Raw genomic sequence first — 24,800 nt, 5'->3', positions numbered from 1 at the left:
TGCTTTGAAATGCTTCTGGAGTTTTGGGAGCCAGGTAAGAGCTTTTAATGCCTCCCAAGGTGAGAAGCTCTGGTTTGTGCTATGGAAAAGTCTTCTGCTCCCAGCAGCTGCTAGTGATGGGCATCACTTCTCTACAGGACCTCAGAACACATGGTAATTAGAAAAATTGTTGCAGTATTCAGGAAAAAAACAGCTACAGGTACAGATATGGAGAGTTAGAGATATAATTACAATATTGACTCTCTTTCTCCACCTGCTCAAGTGTGACAAGCAAAGGTATTTTAAGTAATGTAAACTGTGGCAGCACTGGATGTCAAAATGTTTAAAAACACGTTAATGGTCTTTTAAATGTGACATTTAGCAAGAATTAATAGTAATCTTGGAGTTAATTATTTTTAGACATCACAAAAAGTGGCTGGATCAAGCAAGAAAAACCTCCTTAGAAGATAAGAAGGTAAGTTTTCTTTTGCTTTTGAATGAGCTTTTTCCTTTGTTCTCCAGTTTTACCCTTTGTTATCCATTATTGCTGCCTTCATGAATATGTGAGGAGCAGTGAAATCTATCAGTAACATCAGAACAGAGGCAGTGCACAGGGGTGTGGGCACAATGCAGCTCTCACCACATCCATCACTGTTTGTCTTCAGTGTTGTGACTGAACAAAAGTTTTTCTGTCTCTCCCCAGTATGCTAAAAATGTTAATATTATTTTACCTTGTAGCTGACTGATCAGTGTCCCTATATCTATTTATACCTAGTTTAATAATGTAAGAATTCTGTACAATTAAATTGCAATAGTATTTTGCAGTATGTGGAAAATCCTTATGAATTTTCTGTAGTATTCATAACATTACTCATGAGTTGATTTGATACTTGCAGAAATATAGTGTGTGATGCTCAACAGTGGTAGAAGCCACATCTGCATATGTTAAAATATGATCTGTATTGTTATAAAAGCATTTTGTTTCAGGAGGCTGACGTACAAAAATGCAAGTAGTCTAACTGCAGTAGACAACATAAATTAGCATCTTGTGACCCACAGCCCTTGTAGAAGGTGAGATTTGGCAGTGAAATATTTAATAGATTTCAGCAGCAGTGGATCAGAATATTCAGACAGAACACAATCAGGCAATTAATCTTGTTAATCTAATTTTTTTCTTGTTGCTTAGCTCCCTGTGGACACTGGTAAACCAGTAGCTTCCATTGCTGCCTATCCTTGGCATTGAGAGCACCATCCACTTGGAATAAAGTCCTTTGCAATTCTTTCTTCAGTTTAGTCTCCTCAACTTGTCTTAGGCATCATTGCCACGTGTCTTCACTGGGTGGATCAATGGAGTGTGTCCTTGGGTGCTGTTGTTTGGTTTGTGTTCCCTCAGAGTGCTCGTGCAGACAGTCACACCTGTGGGCTGGAGTTTTAACCCTGTGGCACATCCTTTTCAGCTCACTGCAAGGTTACCTGTTTGACCAAATTCACGTTGACCTGGCAGATGACAATATCTGTCAAAAACTCAGTGACACAACTAGATTTGGGGAAAAATAATAGGATGCTAGTGCAAATTTCCAGGAAAGAACAAAGCATCCAGGAGTTTTCAGCAGATTATTGCATTGAGGGGAAAAAAAAAAAGCTCCCAAACTTGATATTTATAAACTTATTTATTTAAGTCTATATTTCCCTAAGTTCTAGGAAGTAAAAATAACTTTGGCATATTAGATTGAAGGGCAACATTTCTATAAGTAAGTCTTCTGTAGAGCAGAAGCTTACTTGTGTTTGCTGCTTTGGTTTGGGCAAGAAGCACAAGTGGCTGCAGCCTCCCACTTGTCTACTGAGGAGATCATCCCCTCCCCAGTAGACAAAGTCCTAAGGCAAGTGGTAAAACTACAACATGTGGGAGAGAGATGTCCTGGGACCTCACAGAAAGGAAATTTTTATTCTCTCTGCTGAGGCACTCAGTGATGAGCAGGTAGGGAAAGTTTTGAGAGTAAACTTGAGGTAGTCTGTAGGGTAGAGAATGAACATACTTAGATATAAATGAGGTGATCAGATGTGGAGAGGCAGGGAAAATTATGGGAGTAAAACCTGGGGCAGTCTGTTGCAGAGGGAATGAACATTTTGAGCTAAACTGAGGCAATCAGTGGTAGACAGGTACAGAAAATTTTGGGTATTAAACTTAGTCTTCTGAGTAGAGAATGACTATTTTGTGGTAAAAATGAGGTACTTAGTGAACAGATAGGGAAAGTTTTGAGACTGACCCTGAGGTGGTCTGTGGGTTGGAGAATGAGCATATATAGGTGTAAACGAGCTGATTACATGTGGATAGGTGAGGAAAATTTGAGGAGTAAAATCTGGGGCAATCTGTAGCAGAAAGAATAAAATTTGGATGGATTTGGATGAAATGATGGGTTTGAGGAGGAAATTAGAGGCATCCTGGCCTGGTTGATGTCAGCCAGGGTGCCCACCCTGCCTGTGGACAACCCGCCTGCCTCACGTGGGTCATCTGTTAAGTACATCTCATTCCCTGTGGAATCAGCCTTGGAGGAGGGAATGCTCTGCTGGAGGTGGGCCAAGGTCTGCTTCCAACTGTTTATGCATCTTCTCAGCTTTCATTGTTTCTCTGGTGATTGCTTCCGTATATACAAAATCTGACAAATAATTGCAGTTTGAAGGGCGTGCTTAATGGAGGGCCATAAAAGTGATTCACAGACAACTGTAAACTGAACTATTACACTAAAGGATAAAAAGCTTCCTTAATGAGCTGTACAAGACAGTTATCGATGTATTTATGAAAACATTTCCAAGTACATGCAACCTGGGGAATTCAAAGATAAATATTTAAAGATTGGCTGACAGTTTTCACATGTAGCAAAACTCCAGTTTCTCTATTAGGCGGTAAATTTATAAAAAGTATAAATTTACGTGATTTGTAACAAAAAAAAGAATCAAAACTTGCAGTAAACCCAGATGTTTTTTGCTGTAATTGTGTTTTTCTATTCAGATGAAGAGGTGAAGCATGAAGAAAATAGATAGATGAGATTCAGAATATTAATAAGGTAAACCAACCTTTTTTTTCTATCCAAATAATTTATTAGAGTCATGTCACAGAACTGTATTTAGGAGGATGAAACCTAACAACAGTTCAGAGTTTGATTAAGTTTCTTTTCATCCTATCATTGCTGTACACAATTAGGTTATTCAAGTGTGATCTTTAAGTGTTCACAATATGATTCATAACCTTGTTCTTCACACCTCAGAGAGAGAAAAATTGGTCTATTGTTATGAATCTGATTAATATATGGATCAATGCGTGCCCTTTTAGTGTTTATTATACACATGCACTTTTAGTTTGGATAAATGATTATCTCATTGTGTTACTGGCTCTTTGTAGATGTGCTATGTTATTGTCTGAACAAAACTGTAGGAGCATTTTTAAGCATGCAGGGCTGACACTTGATTTGGCATTGCCTTGTCAGTTGAGATTACTTTTATTCTTGAATGGATTAATAATTGATGAGTGTTAAACAATATGATTTTCCTTAGGATTACAGCTGCTGTGTTGTGCAGCTCCTCCTGCTATAAAGAATGAAGGTCCGTCTTATGCTTTTAAGACAGCTTTGAAACTTATTTTTTAGTTGCACAAATTTCGTAGGTTTATGCATCACAGGGTTATAGATGGAGGCTGGACTAGTGACTATGATTCCTTGCAAAGGTGGAGAAGGTGTGAATGAGAAAACAGGTGACAAGTTGGCCAGTCTATGCAAAACTTTGGCACCAGACTTTGTTGCTCATGGGGAAAGCTACTGGCAGTGCTAAAGATAAGTAGTAGAAGACTTTCAATCATGGGGGTCTCTTCTCCAGCATTGGGAAGGCTGTGGTGAAGCTGAATTTAACCCCAGATGGTGATCTCACCACAATTTCACATATAAAAACATGGAGGAGATAATTTGGTTAGAAACATTAATTAACTTCACAGATGTCAACAAAGCATTTAGTAGCCTCCACTAGGACTTGTGAATCTTTAGAAGTATAGTACATGTCTTTAATTTTTAAGCTTTTTCTGACTTTCTACTAGGGTACCAGGATTTGGGTTTTCTTTTTTTCCTTGACATTATTTGATTGCTTTAGATTTTGCCTTTTTGGCTGATCCTTCTATTCCACTTGCTCTAGAAGGATGCAGTCTTTCTAGTCCATGAGGATCACTGGCCTTGGAATGAAAGGTGATTTGTGTATTAAGGAAAATTAGTTCATTGGTTCCTTTTTATATGGGAGCGTGAGGGAAGGAGAGTAGAATCAGAAATTCTAAACAATGTGATAGTTGTGGAAGCACAGGAACACACTTTTGTGCTTATGAATGCTCAAGTCGATTTTCAGTCTGGCTCTTTATATCATGTGACTGACTCTTTGCATGGAACAGCCTGTATTAATGATGTCTTTAACCTCTCTTGCATCAAATTGTCTCTCAATTGTGATTGAGAGAGAGAAACCCATTGACTATAGGCAGAGTTTTCAAACTTAATAATGATTTGTAAATCCAGTATTTTTACACCAAGTCACATCATCTCCATTGCAAGCAGATTGTTTTGCATTTCAGAGCCCAATTAAGGCTTCATTTCAGTGGGTAAATCCTTGTGGCTATTGTGAAAGCATTTGAGCACTTTGGTTTCTTGGTACATATGCACAATTAAAAACATGGAGACTTTTATTTCAATCCAGTTTATGGATCATGCACTTTGCAGCCTTTCCTCATGCCCCCATTTTGAAGACACATCTGCACTAGGAAAACTCCTGCTCCATCTCTTTGCTTGGCTGAGATGCCTTTTGACATCAGCTGATGGAGGTGCCCTGGTTTCCATGGGAAGAGCTGAGGCCCCGTGCATGGGAGTAACTCACAGCAACAAGTCCACAGGTTAGAAGGGAAGAAGTCCTGAATGATTCTCTGAGCTTGTCAAACTGTGTTACATCCCTGGTATTCACTGCTTTGCCTGTTGCCTTTGGCAGGTTGCTACTGTCAGTGCATGAAGGATCCTGTGCTTCAGATACCTGGAAAATATTAGACCCTTTTCTGTATTGTTTTCAGAAAATATAGTGAGTAGCATAATTTTGTGCATTTTTTAGCAGCCCCAGGTGCATTTTGACTCAAAAATTGCCCTGTCAAGAGGAATTTATGTTGCCCTGCAGCTACTCCAAATGTCCTAGACAACTGTGTTTGCCCCACCAAGGTAATCCTTGTTTCCTCCCTGCAGGCTGGAGCAATGCAATGCTCTCCTGGGCAGAGGGAGCCCTGTTAGAGCCAAGGTTACACGATGCTGATACTCCAGTTCCTGAAAGCTGTACAGAGCGTTCCTTTCCCTGAGCAGCCCTCAGACAGGTCTGCCTTAGCTGAGGATACAAAACCATTGAGATCCACTCAGATTTCTGTGGAGCCTAAATTACCTCGGGCAGCTGTTCTGTTAGATGGGAGCGCACACAGGCCGTCGCCAGATTTCATCTTCCCCCTGGAAGAGTAGTTACCTTGGCAACTATTGGATTGCACGAGATTTTCTTTGCTAGTCACTAACACAGGAGCTAAATCTGACATGTGGTCTGTAATACTCAATGCATTGCCTGAGATGGAAGCACGTGGCTGCAGGAGCACTTACTCTGTTTGCAGCGTGATGGGATGAGTTCACGCCAACAGCAGGGCTGTGCTCAGAGTTTAAATTCCTTAGTGTGTTACCTAAACCTGAGGTCTGCAGGGTATTAAATGCATAATCAGCATTTTTCCTGGAGCCGTTCAATGAGAGTGAACATAAGTAAAACCCTTCTTGCCTACACTCCTTCACATCTTTACTCAAAGATGCCTTATTAAACTTCATTAGTAGAATAGTTCCTGGAGAACCCTCTTAAAATTGGATGGTGGGAGTGTGATTAGCTCAAGCTGATCGCTTTTTTTAAGACCTCACATAAATAGAAGAGTGTGTGTGCATTGTGTGAGTTCTCAAAACACTCTCAGTAGTGTACAGTAATACCCAGCACTTTTTTTTCCCCTCCTCCTCCTCTCTGGTCTGGGGCAGCTGTAATTCCCAGGAGCACAAGTGGTGGTTTGAGGTAAGGAAGGACTTGATTAGTGCTGACAGATGGCACAACCACAGCTATTTGGACCTGACCTACTCTGCAAGCTCTGTTGAATGTACTCTCTCCTTTCCACTGCCTCTCATTCTCCATGGCATAACAAAGGCCCCTTACTGAAGATCTCAGGATTCATAATTCTTCTGTTGTTTTTGTGGTGATTTTACAAAACATCAGTAGGGCTTGTTAACAAAGTGAGACCTGGGTAGGAGAATCATTAAAAAGATCAATTCTGCAATTAATCTGAGGAGCTTTTTTTCTGATGTAGTGTTTTGTTTTTTTTTTAAGACCACAAATAACAAAGAATGAATATTTACCAGTATCAGTGTTGCTAAGCCATTCCTGAAGTGCAAGGGTTTGGGTGCAGGTGTTCCCATGAGTTCCAGGTGTTCTGTGGACTTAGTGCTATTAATGATTGTAGCTACCTGATACAGACTTACAGAGTCATGGACGTAGCAAAGCTTTTTCTTTCTTTATATCTTTAATCCTTTTAATATTCTAATTACCTTATTAGTCTTCCTAGCACGTGAATTAATGTCTTCCTAATTATTCTGCATGGATTTCTACCACCTTTGACATTTGTTATCAATATTGGTAGTTCCATTGTTTTCAGCTGCTCCTGGAGCAGATGGAGTGCTCACCTAGAAGAGGCTGCAGAGAGAAGTCAGTGTGTATCAGAGACAAATTCAGGCTTAGGTTTACACCAGTAAGCTCAGGAGAGCTATAGGCAGGGATTGAGTTTTTTCCAAGAAAATTGGGAGATTGAGGCAAAAATCAGAAATATTCCTAGTAGAAAAAGCTATATACCTTCCATGGATATTTAGAACTAAGAGTGGTATTCTTGACTGGCTTTCTTTGACAAAGATCCCAGGAGCAGGGTTGCCTGTGTAAGGAATGCTGATGAGAATAGGACAAGGAATGCTGACATTGGGTGGATTTTAGTTGCTTTTTATTTTTAAATAGAAGTTTGAAAGAGTTCCCCAAAGAAAAAGAAGACTCAAAAGGTATTTATTTTGCTTCATAGTTAATTTTTTTTTAATATGTTTGTCTTGGAGGGTAGTCTAATACAGCAAAAGAAAAAGCAAGTGATTTTGCATTTTTCATTTAGTGATCACATTTTCTCACATGCTTTTAAAGCATTGATGGCTTTGTTCTCCTTAAGAATCATGTCTAGAAGCAAAGCAAAGTGTCACCTGCTGGTGTGGCAGTTTTATATTGTGGGTCTTGTCCTGGCACAAGCTGCTCTGCCCCAGCTTGGTTAAACCCTGACGAAGACAGAATTCTCATGCTGCTGCCCGAATGGGAGGTAGAGGCTGTTGAGCTGGGTGGATGTTTGTGAAACTGTGGCATCATTGCCAAGCTAATATCTTCATCATGAAACACTGATGATAAGATCAAAAAGGACCTTTTGCATTGCTGCACGTGCTTTTATAGTCTGGAGTCTTAAGGAAACTCTGAGACAAGTCTATAGGCAAATGAAGGGCAGTGAGGGAAGGGTTTTTTGTTATATAAATGCATTTGTTCTTAGACAGGAGAACCATGTCAGGGTGCTTTTCAGAGCATCCCTGGATGTGGATGGGGTTGCTCAAATGTGGCACAGGATCAGGACTGTTGCTTCCTGCTGTAATGAGCAGCCTGCAAACTTCAAAAGCAGATTTCTGGCTGTGCTGTGCTCTGTGTGCTCACGAGGCCTGTCAGTCCATCACTCCCATTTGATTTGGGATGATGAAAGCAGAAGCAAAATCAAACTCAGTGAAGTGAATTTGGTTTGATGGGATTATAAATCCCAGTGCTTGGGGAAGGAGTGATGATGCCTGTGGCCAGCGTGGTGCACCACTGTCAGCTGTCATGTGTCAGGGACAGGCACCTCAGCACTGGCTGTAAATATGGGCAAGAGCTTTGCAACTGGGGCCTGACTTTCAGCTCTGAAACTGTTCAGTTCTGGGGCTTTTGGTTGGGTCCACCACAGAGTTGATGTTGTACATCACTGCTTTCCCAAAGGTTAGGATATCTGCAACTCCAGGGTTGTTTTTAACACTGTATTTTTTTTTCACAGGTTCAGTTTAGTCTCTGGGTAAGCAAGTTGTTTCCTATGTGTACTTCTAAGTTCTGTGGAGTTTGAGACTCTCCAGCTTCAAACCACAAAACAATTATTGAGAAGAGAAACAATCACATTTTACCGTTTTCTAATACTATTAATATTATGTATTATTCATTATAATTTTTATTATTTATTATCTATTATTATTTATTATTATTAAGATTACTACAAGTCCTCAGTAAGTTGTTCTGTTTTGCCCAGCTCTGTGAACAACTTTATGAAGTTGCTAGCATGAGCACATTAAAATGACATACAATTCACCTTTTTTAAACATAATCCTTTATTCCTAGTAAAGTACAGACTGCATCCCAGAAACCTCATTCAGTTTTCCAGCTGTTGGTAGAAGGACCTTCGTGCCACAAATTTTCTTTTCCAGCTATATCAGTTTTATTAGAGATATTCCCTCCTCTGAACACTTCTGTTATTCCTAAAATGCCAAGCTCTAAGGGCTCCTGCTCCATCACATTATATACAGGCATTTGGATCTGTGTTTGTTCTGTCATACTGGAGAGAGCAAAATCCTTTGCTGGGGGTCTGTGAATGTGCTGTTGGGGACAACGTACACTCAATTATACAGAGCATCTTTCACAATTCCTACAAAGAGAACAACAAAACTGGCAACCAGAAATACAATCAGAAAATAGCACAAAGCATTTGTTCAGCAGAGTGGGATTTTAGTCCTGTGCACTGAGGAGCAATGACAAACAACGTGCTTACTGCTGTATTTTTGGGGGTTATTTCACTGCAGCTCTTGCATCACATTCTTCACTTTGTCATGCTTTTGCTGTACTAATCCTTCCTGTAAGACTTTGCTCACATCTTCCCTATGCTCTGTCCTTCCTGATAAATTTGCCAGGAAATGAAACAGGGTAGAAATGCTGGGGTGGTACTTAAGAGACTATTGTCTATATTTAGGCTCCTTTGGTGAAGAGGAACAACACTGTGACTCTTGTTCTTATCTGATGTCTAGCTGTTGAAATCCTACCAACCACCTTGTGAAAAGTGTGGAAATTTTGAAATTCTTGCATGGAATCAGTTAAGTCATTTTCTATTTTTTTTTAGTCTAAATTTCTAGGTTATATGTGCTTCCACGATCTTTATTTTTAACAAATTGTTCATACTTAAGCAGCATTTGAGAGCTAACAATCAGACAAATGAGTGTGAACCCTACTATGTAGACACAATTTTTCTTCCTTCAATTTATCTTAATTTTCCCTTTTACAATACTTAAAACTAGTAACTCCACTCTTGTTGCCTTTACATGGACAGCGTTGAAAATGTGTGAGAGTGTGGTTTTCTCTGCAAAGCTAAATGAAGTTAAGTCATTTTAACTTAGATCATTAAATGGTCTAAGATTGGTATTGGTGTTGGGAGGCTGAGCAAAGTTTCTTAACTATGTTGCCCTCTCGTGTATGTCTTGTTTTCTTAACTAAAATGATTATAAAATAAACCTCTCCTAGAGGCAGATTTCCAGCAGCCACATACACTGTTGATGCTGCAATGCCTGGCTGCTTTAATTTCTCACACAAACAGAAATCTGGCAAGGGAAACTGCATTTGCCAGATCATCTGATGTTCAAAGGGAGGATGATTAAAGCAAAATAGTTGCAGAAATGTAGATCAGGAAAACTTTTTCTTTCTCCCAGAGCGATGATTTTGTCTTTGCATTAGATTATAAAACAGCTGGTTTTTGAACTAGCTCGTGTTCTAAATAATGACTCAGCTACCAGTAACATCTTTTTGTTTTAAAAAGCTGCAATTATTTACTCATTATTTATATTTATTAGTTCTTTTTGTGGCTTTCTTAACCTACTCTCTGTTGTAGGTGTTTAGTCACAGTTCAATTTTGTGGAAATCAAAAAGATTTCTCTGTCAGAAAAATACATGAAAACCTCTAGCAGAAAACTGGGCTAATTTTGACTTTAGCACAAGCATAATTCTTGAGCAGGCACTTAATAAATTCAAAAATACATGAACATGCAGGCTTAATATTTGGTTTTTGAAGTATACTTCTGACAGGTGTTTGAATGCTTAAGTGGAAAGTGAACAAACAACTTTAATAATAGTGGCTGGGCAATTCAGGTCATTAATGTTTCTGTCTTTTCACTTTAACATAGTTATAACTGGCAGTGATTTCCTATTTTGCACTTTTGCTTTAATAATGACTTTTAAAGCAGCAAGTGTCTGTTCCGTAGGGACCTTTTCCCTCTGTTTGTACTTGCCCTTTAAATGTATGAAGTGGTCTAATGTAAATGGCAGCTTTTGGACTTTGCCCCAGATATACAACAGTATAAGCTATTTTACTTTTGTTCTTACAGTCACCACATTTATTATAGCTCCTTATTTTCTCCACACTGGATTCCTTGTATTTCACTTTTTGGTAGCAGTATTTCTGTGTGTCTGTGGAAGAACACTGATTATTTTGTCTAAATCATCATTTCTTTGTCTGAGAAGGAAAAAAAATTCAAAGATCTCATTTTAATCACTTGTAGCCAAAGTTCTAATAATGACTTTGAAAAACGGCATGTTGAGGAGTTACAGTAATTAACTGAGACCCTGATTCTGTAAAATTATTCTGTGGGTGCATTGCTTTATGGAAATACCAATTACATCAATGAAACTTTCCTGGTTTTGTGCATTTAAGCTCACACGGGCTTTTGGAGAATCGGGATCAACATTTTTAGGTACTGCAGTTAGGTGTTAATTAATTCATTAGACACATTAACGTTAGCGGAGGGGATTTTATATCCGTGTTCTCAGTCCTGCACCGGGCATGCTTTATGGATGTACACACGTGCTCCTCCCTGCGGCCCTGCAGGAATTTTGGATGCTCAGCTGTGATGCCGGTCAGGGCGTGCACGCAGCGCATCCCTGGCTGGAGGCCGGAGTTCAGCACACACCCCACGCGGTGTGCAGGGATCTGATGGATGTCTGAGCGCTCCTCCGGGCTGCAGCTCTCGGCTCCACCGAGATAAGATCAGTGACTTGAAAGTCGGCTGAGTCTACAAGAAGATTGATCGTGCCCTCGTAGGGGAGGCAGCTCCTGAATCCCGGCAGCCGCGGGGCTGGAGCTGCTGACTAATCCATGACACGGCTGCTGCCAGGGCTCTGCTCCTTCCCACGGGTCGGGGATGGCTCAGAACGGCACGTGTTCCACATTAGTGCCCAGAGGCGATCGCTGTTTACATGATGACAATGTCGATTATCACCTACAACACTCCTGCAAGGAGTAAAACGGCACTGACAAAGATGCAATTATTTGGCCATTTGCTTCCTTAGTCCTCTGATAGTGGCAGTGTCCAACTGATTCTCTAGTGATGCTTTGAGGGCTATGATGTCTTGCAACTACAATGTGTTGAAAGCTACAGCTTCTCCCACTGCCTGTGGGTGCGTTGGCACGGGGAAATGTGCTGGTTAAAGAAAAGCTCCCACCACTCTGACCTTTCACATCAAACAACCTTGTGATTTCTGCTGGATGAGCCAAACAGATCACAGCAATGCAGTGGCCAAATTGGGGCCTGAGGGAAAAGGCGAGGAGTGGAAGTTTTAGCACCTGTCATTAGCTCACTTTTGCTGTGCTATATTCAAATATTAGATAAATCATCGAACAGGCTGGGACTGCCAGTTTCACCACTGCTGCAGAGTTTTGGGTGACGGCTGCTCTGTGGCTCTGGGCCAGCCATGGTCCCTGTGCCCTGATGGAACAGGGAGAAGTGTGTGTGAATCAGTGTGGTGTCAGCTGGGACACACACAGGGACCGTTTGCTCTCCAGGGAACAGTGGACACCAGAGCTGACAATTCAGAGTTCAATCCCTGGATCTCCAGGACAGCTTTAGTGTCAAGAGTTGGGGAGAAAAGTGTAAAATGGGTTTATATGCTGCTGTCACCGGGTCTTCTGGCTGTGGCTCTGTTTCATGGACAAATCCTTGTTCCTTTGAAGCTGACCTTTACCTCAGCCCTGCTCCTCAGAGGGGTCCCTCTGAATTTCCACAACCATTGCTAATTGGTGTCACTTTGGCACCGCCAGGCTGTTCCTCCAGGCTGCACTCAGGGCTCTGCCTGATGCTGCCTGTGCTGCCCAGGCAGATGTTCTCTCCAGGAGAGTGGCAATCTGGCACAGTTTTATGACTGAATTTGTTTTATGGAGACAAAAAGAAAGAAGGGGAAAAAAAAAAAGCTGACAGCTTTATTTCTTGATTAGTTTCCTATTTAGAGCAGGTACTAATGATGTATTTAATGGAAAATCTGGAGCAGGACTGAGTTCATTGATTAGTTGTTTCCCTACTGCTGGTGAAGATTTTTTTTCCCAAGTGCATCCCATCTTGCCTCTAGGGAGAGCTAGTATAACTTTTTCTGTGATTTTACATTTGGAAAAATCTCTGTTGTTGAAGCATAACCTTTCTTCATGAGTCTCTCCCTTTCAGTAGTAGACTGCCAATTTAAGAAAAACTGAAAGAATCTGATGATGAAGCTGAAACATTTTGTTTGATCATTTTCAGAGTAGCAGATTTGGGGAATTTATTCCAAGACAAATTTATTGCCTACACTTATATTGTTATATGGTCAAAGAGAATGGAAATCAGAATGAATTCCCCTGAAGAGTTTTTTAATGTCCATAGGAAATGCTTTTATTTTCTTGAATTGTAGCAAATCTTCGAGATGTAAAAGTTGCAGAGTTTCCTGGAAAATTGCAGCATTTTCTTACAGCTGTTACTGGTAATGGGGATGAATGTTACCAAGATGTTTCCATTTTTGACCTCTTGGTTTCCCTTTCCAGAGTGAAGACAGGTATAAAGCAAATATAGGGGATTAATGGGCTAATCAGAACCAGAAATTTTATTCTGGACTCAGCAGAATAAACTGTCTGTCGATAGGCCATGATCAGCCAAACTGTGCTGCTTGTTGGAAAAGTGAACATTTACACAGTGCTCTCCAGGACATAATTCACTGAACTCCGTGTATATGGAATTCTGCTTCACAAAAAAAAAATCCCAGTGTCAGTCACAAGAATTAACTTATGCAACAAAATGTTGTTTGTTGATAGTGCATTTATAAGTTACAAAGGAAGGTTTTATCCTTCTCAGTGATTAGGGCTGAAAACCTAATTACAACATGTTCTACCATCAAGTGAGGCATTCCTGCAGCTCCTGCTCCCTTTGAACACACATAATTGGTTGCAGAAGCAATCACAGTTCTTGTAATAGAAAATAGCAACATGCTCTGAGAGCCTTGGTGAGAGAAATCTGAGAGAGCACTCTGCAGCAAACCCCCTCACTGACCTCGGGGAGATTTCTGGTGCTGAGATAACAGAGAACCCACTTTCAGCCATTGTAGTGGAAGAATCTGACAATATTATTTTTGTTTTAAAGCCAAAATGGACACTGAGATCTCCAATTTGCTCCTGGCCATCAGCACACACAATGGGATTGTGTTCTCTTTCATCTTGGAATTATCCAGAGCTCACTCATTTTGTTGTCTAATGAATTAACCCTGACAATTAATCTACAGTAAACAGTGGCAAAACTTGGTCTATAAAGAAGTGTTCAAGAATGGTTATTTCTAGCTTAAGGGGATACAACCCTTAGGTTGATAACTATGGGATATTTGTTGTATTAGTGCCATAGGAAGAGCTCCAGTAGAGAATACAGGGTTATTCTTTTAAGAGGAAGCAGGTCAACTATTTCGTTCATATTTTGAAGTGGGTCAGCCAGAGCACAGATGTTTGATGGAGCAGAAATGGCTTGTTAATTAAATTGCACAGGAGCACTTTCTCTACCCTTGTTCTTCAAATCACTGCCAAATTGTGATCAGAGGGGTGGACTCTTTAGATACTGTCATTGGGGTGATGGGTTGCTGATCTGCCACGAAAGAGGGGAGACTGTGACAACTGTGTGTGTAATGCTTGAACTATTAGAAAGTTCCCTGCTTAATTCAACCCTATATGGTTTAGTGTAGTTTTCTCTGTGAAGTTCAGGCCATGTCATGGGAAAATCTTTGGTTTCATTGGCCAGCAGAGCTTCTGGGTTAGTTCCCAGGTGGGAGGACTGGGGAAAATAGAGTTTCATTCACTTGATAGCCTAATAAAGATTTCTGTTTACATTCCCTGCAGCAGCCTGCCTTCTCTGTCCTGTGAGAGATGCTGCAGAAGCCACGTTGCAGGTGTAGTTTTTGTTCTTAAATGTTTTCTCTTATAAATGTTGGAACTTCCTGAAAGGGGGTATCAGACTGAATTTCCAGAAAACTTCTTTATAGAAGAAAAACATACTCTTGTGCCTGTTCCAGATTTACTGTTCATAAATTGGGTGAGTTTATTTGAACAATTGACCTAAACTATTTGACCCACCTGGCAAGAATGAACTAGTAATGGAAAAAAGAGCTCTTCATGTTACTTGCAAAATTCAGGTTAGTTTAGGATGAACACTGTGGACTTACTGTGTGTGCACAAATGTTTGCATTAGTCAGTAGTCTTACACTTCTTCCTTAACTGTATCTGCAAAGCAACTCTGCAGATCCCACAGAGTACCATATCTCTGTGACTTATTAAGGTCTAGCTTCAAGAAAGAAATATGAGAAATGTTTTAAGGTTACAATTTTATACATTAGCCTTTATACCAACTCTTTAGACATAAGGGGGTCAATCAGGTTCTCTCCTGTGTGTAGAGAGAAAATTAATTTAAACTGTACAAAGATGATAATGAGCTGTGCTCCATGGTTATGGCATGTGACTACAAATATGTATTTTGCTTAGAATTTTTCAGTTCTTGAGATGGGAAATTTCCTTAGTGTTTTATTTATAAATGAGATCATGCTTACAGACTAGGATACACCTAGTGCAGTTGAATTAATTTATCAGACCTCAAGAAAAGTTGAACCAAGGGAACAGATGCAATCTATTATTTTTCATTTAAAAGTTCTTTGTGACTTGGACTTAGCAGAAAAAAATCACTGGAGTTGGATTTCAGCAATCCAGGTTGAGTAAAAGTTAACAAGAAGGACCCGTGTAGGGGGTGTATATGCTGTGTCCTTAGTCCTTTGGGCCTCTAAGTTGTTGTTCTAAATATACCCAAGGGGGAAAGAATGTGGTCCCTTTACAGAGGTTGTGTGATCTGTGCCTCCACTGCAAGAATCCCAGATGCCCACACTGTGCCCCTCAAAGCGGGTTCTTTTTCCCCTTGCTGCCCTTAGCCCTTGCTTTGCCATTCTGAAAACTGTGAGCTCCTCATCCTGCAAACATGAATAGCCTTCTGAAGAGTTGGCTTTCAAAGCCAACTGGATAAAGTCAGAAATTAATTTCCTGTATTGTTTTGTAAAATTTTTTTTCCCATATCTTAATTCAGATTTTAAAAATAGTATGTCTATTCTGTTACTTTAAAGTGTTACTAGTCTGTTATTTAATGGTTCTGTTACATGTGGAATTGGCAGTGCTGGGTTAATCGTTGGACTAGATGATCTTAGGGATCTTTTCCAACCTAAATCATTCTATTTAAACAGGTGTATGTGACCTGTATAATTTAATTTGTGTCCGTGGTTTCAGTGGGGATGTGTGAGCCTGAAATACCACTAGTTCCATTGAATATGTGTGGGTTTAGAGGAATAAGAATGGCAACAGCGTGTTAGTGTGTGCTATCTCAGATACTTTAACAGCTGGGATGTGTTTTGTTATCATCTGGAAATCACTCTTCCAATCCCACCTCAAGGAGCCAAATATATAGTTCATAATTACCGTGTCATGTGCTGTAGAAATACAGGACAACCCTTAATCCAGGGAGGAGTGAAGGGAATATTTTCTTCTTTTCCCCCTCCCACCCCCACCCCCCCGAAACAACAGCTATACCTTCTTCATTCAAATTTTTTATTTCAGGAGGAAAATGTACTAGAAGTTAAACTAGTGTGAAGCACAAAGGAAATATTCTGGTTGTGTGAAAAATATTACTTAGTTTCATTGGTGCCAGGCAAGATCTTGGAGATACCTTTCAAAGGATATTCAGTTCCCTGAAAGGAATTGGGGCAGAGACATTCTGACATTAATAAGTAAGAGGGAGTAAATAATAGGTATTATTTGCACAGGGGAAAATGATTTGAGTGTAACATAATAAGATAATAAGGAGAAATTAAGTGGTAAAAAGATTCTGGTTTAACAGCAAAAACTGCATGCTGAAAATTTGCCTATTAATTTAATGTCACTGCAAGTTCCCTGTGAAACTTTTAGTCTCAGGGGGTCATTTGTCAAATCTTCTGTTAATGTTTCATTAGAAGTAATTTAAACTTGATGAGAATGTAAGTAAAATTTGCAAGTGCACATTATCCCCCCCCAGCTTCAGACTGTCTTGACCCTCCTGGCTAACTTTGGCTGCTGCTCATCAAATACTGAGCAGCTGTTAGTGTAATTGCATTCCCTCCACATCCCCATAAAAGATAATCAAGTCTGGGCTGGCCAGGCAGGCCAAGCAAACAACAGGAGCTAAAGGAGAAAAAAAAAAAAACCAATAAACAAAAAAAACAAGAATGAAAAAAAAGAAGAAAAAGGCCGTTGCCAACATATTGCATCCTGAGCTGGGATTAATGAAGGCAGTGTCACTTTTCCTTGGCAGTTGTCTCAGCCCTCCACGAGGAGGGTGGAAGTTCAGTACCAGCTTTGGAGTTTTTGATGCTGCTACTCCTGGAGTTTATCAAAGAGAAAATATGAATTAGAGCATTTAGAAAAACAAGGATAAACCCAGTTCTTAAAAAATATTTGTGAATATTGAATTGGAGAGTGGTTCAGAGTAAGAGAGACAAGTAACTGAGTGGAGAAGACCTGCAGGTGTGTTTGGAGGGCACACCCATGAGAAGTGTGCAGGGCTGCTCCTGTCCTGCTCTTTGTGTTATATTCTATGTTAATGGAAATTCAAGAGGTAAAAGTTGTTTCTTAACACTCTTTCTAAATACTTGGGCTGATATTTTCCAAGACTTAATTGTAGGTATAACTTTAATTTTAAAGAACACCGTGCACCAATTTTAATGAAGATATTTAGTTTTCTGATGGGTAAGTGAATTGTAGGCTCTTTCAAGAAGGAAAAACCCTGTCAAAGGTTGCAAGTGCTCTTTATACAAACTGCAATTTATGTGCAATGGTATCAGATTTGTCCCATTAGAGACAAGCTTTACTGGCACACTTGGAAAGCATTGTACATGAGTTTGGTGGTAATGCATGAGCTTAAATGTGATTAGCCTGATTAACATCAGCTGAACTTAATTTACTACATGTGTGATTAGACCTGAAATAGAGTGTTGTGCCTATTTCCTCCCGTGTGACTGGGAGTTGTCCTGCCCAGGGTGGGTCAGCCTGGTGCCTGGCAGGGTCCTCAGGAGCACTGTCGTGCCCGCTTAGTGTCCGTGAACAGGAAATCCATTCCAGCAGATCCCGGGAAGGAGCTGGCGGTGGTGCTGTGACAATTTCAATTAAAGGTCTGAGAATGGTAATTATGTTTACATACCAGCAGTCTGATTAAATGTAAACTAATTATGTGACAAGCTTAAACTGTGACCTGAATTACTCTTGCTGCATCACAGTTGAATTTCAGCAGAGTTTTTGGCTAACATACTGTCATTTCACAAGCTTCTTTTTTTGTGGATGTGGGATATTAGCAGTATTACTGGGATAATCTGACCTTCTCTTCCCTGCTTTTCCCACTCAGCTTCAAGTGTAACCTGTAGCTATTTTTGAATTCAACTGCTCAAAACCCTTTTTGTAAAGCAAGAGGTGTTCACAGAATAACAGAATTGTTGGGGTTGGAAGGGACCTCTGGAGCTCACCCAGTCCAATCCCCCTGCCCAGGCAGGGTCACCTGGAGCAGGTGACACAGGAATGTGTCCAGGTGGGTTTGGAATGTCTCCAGAGAGGGAGACTCCACACCCTCCCTGGGCAGCTGTTCCAGGGCTCTCCCATCCTCAACCTACAGAAGTTCTTCCTCATGTTGAGGAGGAACACCTTGTGTTTTATTTTATGGCCATTGCTCCTCGTGCTGTTTCTGGGCACCACTGAAGAGAGTCTTTATTCATTGCCTGTAGGGATGATAAGATTGGCAGAAACATTCTGCAGAGATTGAATATAACCACATCTCAGTTTCTTTTCATAGCTTGTTTCCAATACTGCGAGTGTTTAAACATCAGTTAAAATACCTCTGTGTCTTTTCAAGTGTTTTATTCATTCTTTAAAATCAAACCTGCTGAATTGTTTGGTCTCTGCATTTTGCATCAGAATTGCTGGGCATTTCTGGACTGCTGGAACAGCATTTATTGCAAGGGGGGGGCAGAGAAAAAAGAAATACATACTCAGTGTTTTAATACTTAAAAGATAGCTGGGTTTTACAGAAACGTAAGTAAATATTTCCCTTTAAACTAAACTGACCTTAATACTCTTGAAACAAGTTTACATCAATATTGGGAATGTGGCTTACTGCAGTGACATTTATAGGGCATAATCCGTTAATTATAGACATTCATGGACTTTAAAGCCATTTGGTAGCAAAGTCATCAGTTTCTAGTATTACTGGCAGGCAGTTTGTAGTGTTGCATGGAAGAATGTCTGTTTGTTTTTATGCACTTGCTGGGTTTTTTTGTGAGGGATAATTTAACGCTGTGGGAGATAATTGAGGTTCAAGAATAGCATATGTAGAATTTTGGTCACGCAGCGCATCTTGTGGTTTCTGCTGTGTTAAAGAACTGGCACACACATATATTCTTTTCAGCCTGAGCTTATTTGATGCTCACACCAAGGCCTTGCAAACCTTACACTTAACCTTGCAAAACCAAAACCTGTTTTATCTTCCCTCCTGTAGTGGAGTCGTGCAGCTAATCAGCCCAGGGAGCCTCTCAGAGCATTTCTGCTTGCCATGCTTAGATAAATTAGGGTGCAGAAGTAGCCCCCCGTTTTCCAGTACATACTGATGCCTTTGTCAACAGGCATGTTTTAGAAATAACAAATCACATCTTTGGAAGATCCTGGAGATCAATGAGAATTGTTACATTTTTTTCTTGGATATTTCTTTACTATTCAGGCAAATAAGTACAAGTTGCTCGAATGTTTCAGATGGAGCTCTGGTCTCCTCTCATCTTAATTAAGTTTTCTCCATACATTTTTTCTAAATATTATTACCTTTTTTTGTCCTTATAGCTTAGACTTCAGCTCTGGAAATGTAACTGTCATGCTGAATTTTAACGTCTCCAGGATTAGAAGTAATCTGTACCATAGAGCTTTAATTTTCTGAAGATTCAATTGATTTGATTAAACAGGTGTTTAGCTAGGTACAGTTCATGGGGATTTGGACAAAATTCAACTTTTCCAATTAATAAGGATTTTGCAACCTTTTAAATTTTTTTGAAGTTTGTTTTAAACAGCCAGGAGACGAATTTAAGCAGCAGTAATTACTTCAGCAATTTCCTTACTCTGCACTGAAAAAAATAGATTAGTTTTTTAAAACTGATAAACTAGATTTTAGTCATCAGGTCTTGGGAAACTTTTCCATTCCACTTAGTATCAGTGTGATAAATATGGGCATATGACCCAACAGATTTAGGCCTTGTTGTCAATCTTTGATGAATCAGAACTCTGTTTCATGTTGCCAAATATTCTGGTCCCCTTTTCACTCATGCCTATCAGGAGATTGCTTTGGTGTGTAATCAGTACTGACAGTCTCAGAAATAGTCTTTTAAATAATTTATTGTTTTGGTATCCCTCCCTGTATTAAACTTCAACCTGACTGAAAGGGTTGGAGACTTAGTTGAGGGGGGAAAAATTTTTTTTAGAAAAAGTAGCAAAAAAAAAAAAAAGGATAAATTCTTGTTGACACTGGAGAGATGAGCTAATCACATCACTAACTTATTGCTTTGGCCTTGTTAGTTCAAGGCCAGTTTTCTTTCATCCTTTCATTGCTTTTGTGTCACTTTCTTCTGCTTCACCTCAGTGAAGAGTCAAACTTCTCCCTCTGAGAGCCTGTTTGTAGGGCTTGGGGAACACTCTTGTGCCTGTACCTGTTTTAGCCATGGTGCTGTTGAAGTCCCAAGCAAGGAGGTTTATTGTAGCAGTGGTATTTTTATTGGGAGTGGGACTGGAAATGTAAAATGGCATTGTGTGTTACTGTTCCCTGCTTTGGCTCAAGCTCTCTGGTGTGTTCCCATGGCTGATAACTCGATGCTGTGACGAGGGACACGAGCCCTCCCTGAAGGCTGCCAGGCACTGAAGGGGCTGTGTGCTGCTGCACAGCTGAGGGTCAGTCCAGCCTGAATTCTGAGGAGCAACACATAAGCTGCTCCAGGGAAATGTATATCATATTAATTAGATTAAATGGGTGGTGCTTCCATCTCTGGCCATGGTCTGGATGAGGTAGGAGCTGGACTGCCCACTCTTCTGCTGTCACACTGCTGCTTCAGTGGGGCTCTTTCTGACCCATTGGAGCAGGAATAAGAACGTCTTCTTAAAGTATAATGTTGTTTTCCGATTTTTCTGAACCGTGCTGAGGCAAATTTAGCCCACTAACTCCCAACACAAGACTTCAAATTATTTTTCCACTTATGGAGTTTAGCTGGGAGATAGCAGCTTGTTCCAAAGTTCCCACACCCATTAACAAACCTTCTTTTATCTGACTTCAAGTGAAAGCAGTTTTGCTTTAGTTCAATGTGTTTGAAATGGTGCGACAGCATATGCAATGCTAAGCTTTGAAAAGTCACAGAGCTGCATGTCATCAACCTAGAAATGACAAATCACATCATGCTGATTAACAGGGCTACCTGGAGGAAGGGTAGTGACGTGACATTGCACTAGATCTGATCAAGAACCTTAAGGGATCCTATAAATAATGTCTGTATAGGGCTGAAAACAGGTCTCTGTTGCAGAAAGACATTGGTTTGTTAAACTAAGACTTTGGTTGAGTCAAAGCAGTGCCAGTCTGGCCTGTGATACGTTGCAAAAGGCACGTGAGGTTGTTAGACCTGCAAGGAACACCATTAACTGCAATTCTGATAACCACTGCTAAAATGCTACCAGACTGACTACATTAATAAATCATTAAAAAGCTCTGATGAGCTGTTTGTGTGCCACAACAGGACTGATATCCCACATGATTTCCCCACAGAGATGACTCGTCACTACAGAACAGTCTGAGTAAGCCTCTGTTATATCTTTAGTAGCCAATACACAAAGCAAAGATATTGAATGACCTGGTCTAATAATGTGGATGGTATAAATATGTATTTAAATATGTTAATTAGATTCTTTTTGGTTGATTTTGCATTGTTCTAATGTTTAATTACAGGGAAGCACATTTCCTGAGAAATATGTAATCAAAACATCACATTCTAAGGAATTACTGGGAATACTGGCAGGGATAACGTAATACATGTCACCTTGAGATCTGGACTGAGAACCTTCCTACAAAGCACTGTGAGATGATTTGAAATGGCCATAAAGAGAAAATAAATGAAAAAGGAGGGGGGAAAGAGAGGTAAAAAAGAAATGTTTAAAAGCAAAAAAAGCAAGTGAACAGAATATTTCCTCTCACTGCTCGTCTGGTTCTGACAGATGAAGTTCTCTGTGTCATCATCTCCAATTCTTGCTTGACTGTCCAGGTAATATATATAGGAAACACCAAATATGAGAGAATTAGTGAGAAGTGGTTGAAGAGGAGTCATCTCAGTGACTAAAGGAGGAAGAATTATGCTCAAGTTGTTCAGCATTTGCAGACAGAGGTGTGTGTATGTTTAATGAACTTGTTGCATAGGTGTTATTTACAGCCACCCCTGTTTGTGTGCCACAGAGAACATGCTACCAAACATTTACAGTTATCTGAAATTCTTTCTGCATCCAAGTAAGGGTGCAGATCTAACATTTTTACGAGCTCTCTCTGGACCTGACCGTTACAACAGAGAAGACAGGGAATAATTATTGTAGACATACTCCAAGCAGTGCACTGAACACGTTATTATTATGAGATGCCTAAAAATAGCATCCCAGAATTTGCCTGAAGAGCTCTTGTCTGTGCTGAAGAAGAATGGATGTGCCACTTAGAGCCTATTATTTAATGAGAAAAGCAATGTTGACACAAACTAAATTGCTTTAAAGCAAGGTCAGTCATTTTTCATAAAGAGAAAGCCTTGTGTTTCTACCAGTCAACAGTTCTCACCAGTGACCTGATTAGGCTGACATAGATACAGGGATGGAAGAAATTATTCTACTATATTTAAACAGAGATTTTTCTGGTTTTCAGCTTAGCTGAGCTGAACAAATATTAGCTTGGAATGATCTAAAACTGAAGCATTTCAATAAATCGAATATTTTTTGTGAGTTGAATGAAGAACTACATCCAACCATGACTAAATTGAAATTTCAACTGCACCCTTAATAAAAGCAAGAGGTTTGACTTGTAAAATTGAAAAAGCTGAAGTCAAGCTCTAATTTGGAAGGCAGTTCGGCTTGAAACTGTTTTTCTTTTATTTATTATGAATAAACCTTTCCTAGGGAAAAATTCTCCAGTCCTATATTTCAAAAATAAGTGCATGTATTTGGGGTGGAAAAGCAGAATCTCCATCACTCACTCAGTTCTCCCCAGTCACAAAACACGGTTCTTGGTGGAGATGAGAGCGAACTCTTTCTGTAAGGGTTTCATTTTGGGACAGAATGTCTCCTCACATAGCAAATCACACGCTCCCTCTTTATTGAATCTTTCAGAATTTGTCAAGACCGGAGTCTTGAAGTGGAGAAATAAATTATAAAGTTGAGTGGAGGTGATGGTAAGCACTGCTCCTTCCTCAGCCTCCCTGCTCGTGGGGCTGTTCCTCATCCTTTTCCTCACCCTCACTGCCAGGCACCACTTTCCTCTTTCTTAAGTATAACTTTGGAGAAACAATGCAAAGGGGAAAGTGGTTTGTCACCTGAGCCATGAGAAAGTATTTCTGATGGTTGTGTGAAAGAACAGAAACAGAATCATGAGGAGGAAGTGAAGCAGAGCCTTGCTCTACCTTGTTAGTTTTAATGGGAGAGCCTGTACTAAATCAGAACTGAACAATGTGACCCAAAAGGCTGTTAATAGAGACCAGAGGGGAGAGCTATTACAGGAGAATACCCAGTCTGTTACAGGAGTGAGGAGATGGGAGAAGAGGGAGGAAGGAGGACTTGTTCTAAATTAAAGTATGTTGTAGGTTGGGCTTCACTGCCTCCCCCAAGGTCCCCCCTCAGGCTCGTGGGCAAGGGGGGCAGAGTGTACAGACTGTGTTGGAAGTAACAAGAATTGTGCTCAGCTGCAAAAAACCTGGGTAAATACTTGCTGAGTTTTGTGTTAATAGTCAAGTCCCCCTCACAGCCTACTGAAGTGTCTCTGTGGCATCATTAGTTCTCCTGAACCTTGGCCTTGTGCTTCTTTCCTTTATTTCCTTTTGTTTTGGCAGACAGGCATTTATGAAGGAAATCTGGCACAATACAGTGTGATCCAATGCAGACTGACTTGTGCTGTTTCATCAGGTTGGAGAGATGGTGCCCACTTCAACTTCTGTGTGTGCCAAAGCTGCAGCCCTGAGACATCACTTTATCCGTGTTAAACACTTGCATTTCCAGACTTTTTCTGCAGAAGTGTCAGGCTACTTGGGGATAATGGACAAAGCATTTACAGTAATTGCCTCTTCTTGCTATTCATGGATGCACAAGAAATCCACCAGCACAGTGCAGCTTTTCAGGAGGATTTGGACCCTGAAATCCTGACGCCATCACCTTGGGGCCACATCACTGGAAGATTTTCCTGAAGTAGCCAGAAATATTTACTGGGGAGCCTGTGGTTTGAGAGTTTGCAGTCTGATGAAGTGAAAGAAACCAGAAAACCTGTCGTGGTAAGAAAAATCAGTTCCTGCACCTCTATTGTTTTTGCCTTAATTTGTTTACATGTGTTATATTATTTTTCTATTGCTGGGTACATTGAATATCAACTCTGCCGTGTTTTTTTGGCAAGTCTTTTCATCTCTGGCAAACGATAACCATTTCCTCCATGTCTCTAACAATTATCATTGGAAAGTCATTTGAAGTGAGGAAGTAAGAGAGAATTTCCTGTTTTTCATATTTTAATTACTAGCTTGATGAATTATCCTGGAGAAGAAATAGTTGCTGTAATTGATCTAGAACTAAGGAAAGAGGAGCTCTGATGAAACGTATTGATATTTACTATTGTCTGCCTACAGAAGCAATTTTTTTCGTTCTTTTTCTTTTTTTTTGTCTTTAAATTCAAGTTAATCTGTGATAGTAAATACTAAATGCTCACCAGTTAGAAGGAGTGGGATTTGCCACAGGGCAGAGGCATTGTGGCATTTCTATAGACTTTTCCATCACTAAGGGATAATGGGTTTAATGATGGGGTGAACAGATTGCTAACTGCTGTGGTGGGCTTTCCGGGCTGGAGGGAGGAGATTGGAGTCTGGCAGAGTCAGCAAGTACCTGGCAAGAGAGCACGGTTGGTTTCCTTACCAAATGTCACGACATTTTTGTTTTGTCTTTTTTTTTTTTTCTTTCTTGTGGGCTCTCGTTCTGAGCAGCAGTTTTATGGCAGTGCTGTTGTATCACACCGAAGCTGTTCATTGTAGGC

At 40.2% G+C, this 24,800-nt stretch overlaps 1 long non-coding RNA gene across 1 annotated transcript; it reads left to right on the top strand.

Moving 5' to 3' along the window:
* The first annotated feature begins 3,010 nt into the window (after positions 1–3,010).
* On the top strand, positions 3,011–23,637 carry LOC120322821. Its single transcript, XR_005562749.1, has 3 exons — positions 3,011–3,044; positions 22,904–22,965; positions 23,620–23,637. It is a non-coding gene; the product is annotated as an uncharacterized LOC120322821 (long non-coding RNA).
* The last annotated feature ends 1,163 nt before the right edge of the window (positions 23,638–24,800 follow it).

The sequence above is a fragment of the Pipra filicauda genome, unplaced genomic scaffold (assembly GCF_003945595.2).
Source record: "Pipra filicauda isolate LSUMZ 115617 unplaced genomic scaffold, ASM394559v2 scaffold103_size3290846_pilon, whole genome shotgun sequence".
Classification (NCBI taxonomy): Eukaryota; Metazoa; Chordata; class Aves; order Passeriformes; family Pipridae; genus Pipra; species Pipra filicauda.
This window is presented reverse-complemented; position numbering and strand designations above follow the sequence as displayed.